Genomic DNA, 1,678 nt, shown 5'->3' on the forward strand with positions numbered 1-1,678 from the left:
ATCCTAACCTTCAATCTCCTCGAACATTATATTCTCCTGATACAAGATTTCTCGCCTAACCTAACAATCACTGTAACCTAACTTCACTAATACTTTATAATAACCTACAATCTGGCACATTATAGTCTCCTGATACAATATTATTTACATAACATAACTAGCACTCTTACTTAACCTCACTAATATTTTTACATAACCCCCGATCACCTCCTCGCACATTACATTCTCCTGATACAAGATTTTGCACCTAACCTAACAATCACTCTAACCTAACCTCACTATTTCTTTATCCTAACCTTCAATCTCCTCGCACATTATAATCTCCTGATACAAGATTATTTACCTAACCTAACTAATACTCTAACCTAACCTCACTCATACCTTAACATAAAATTTCCAACCATTTCCTGATACAAGATTTCTCACCTAACCCTAACCTCACTAATATTTGATCCTAACCTTCAATCTCCTCGAACATTATATTCTCCTGATATAAGATTTCTCGCCTAACCTAACAATCACTGTAACCTAACTTCACTAATACTTTATAATTAACCTACAATCTGGCACATTATAGTCTCCTGATACTATATTATTTACATAACATAACTAGCACTCTTACTTAACCTCACTAATATTTTAACATAACCCCCAATCACCTCCTCGCACATTACATTCTCCTGATACAAGATTTTACACCTAACCTAATAATCACTCTAACCTAACCTCACTCGTAGTTCAAGCTTTTTAACCTAACCTAACTAGCACTCTAACCTAACCTCACTAATACTTCATCCTAACCTTTAATCACCTCATCACACATTATATTCTCCTGATACAAGATTTTTCACCTAACCTAACTAGCACTATTACTAACCTCACTAATATTTTAACATCACCTTCAATCACCTCCTCGCACATAATATTTTCCTGATACAAGATTTCTCACCTAACCTAACAATCACTCTAACCTAACCTCACTCGTAGTTCAAGCTTTCTCACCTAACCTAACTAGCACTGTAACCTAACCTCACTAATACTTCATCTTAACCTTTAATCACCTCCTCACACATTATATTCTCCTGATACAAGATTTCTCACCTAACCTAACAATCACTATAACCTAACCTCACTAATTCTTTATCCTAACCTTCAATCTCCTCGCACATTATAATCTCCTGATACAAGATTATTTACCTAACCTAACTAATACCATAACCTAACCTCAATCATACCTTAACATAAAATTTCCAACCATCTCCTCGCACATTATAGTCTCCTGATACAATATTATTTACATAACATAACTAGCACTCTTACTTAACCTCACTAATATTTCAACATAAACCCCCAATCACCTCCTCGCACATTACATTCTCCTGATACAAGATTTTGTACCAAACCTAATAATCACTCTAACCTAACCTTACTCGTAGTTCAAGCTTTTTAACCTAACCGAACTAGCACTCTAACCTAACCTCACTAAGACTTGATCCTAACCTTTAATCACCTCCTCACACATTATATTCCCCTGATACAAGATTTTTCACCTAACCTAACTAACACTATTACCTAACCTTACTAATATTTTAACATAACCTTCAATCACCTCCTCGCACATTATATTCTCCTGATACAAGATTTTTCACCAAACCTAACAATCACTCTAACCTAACCT

The sequence above is a fragment of the Photinus pyralis genome, unplaced genomic scaffold (assembly GCF_008802855.1).
Source record: "Photinus pyralis isolate 1611_PpyrPB1 unplaced genomic scaffold, Ppyr1.3 Ppyr1.4_LG10, whole genome shotgun sequence".
Taxonomy (NCBI): domain Eukaryota; kingdom Metazoa; phylum Arthropoda; class Insecta; order Coleoptera; family Lampyridae; genus Photinus; species Photinus pyralis.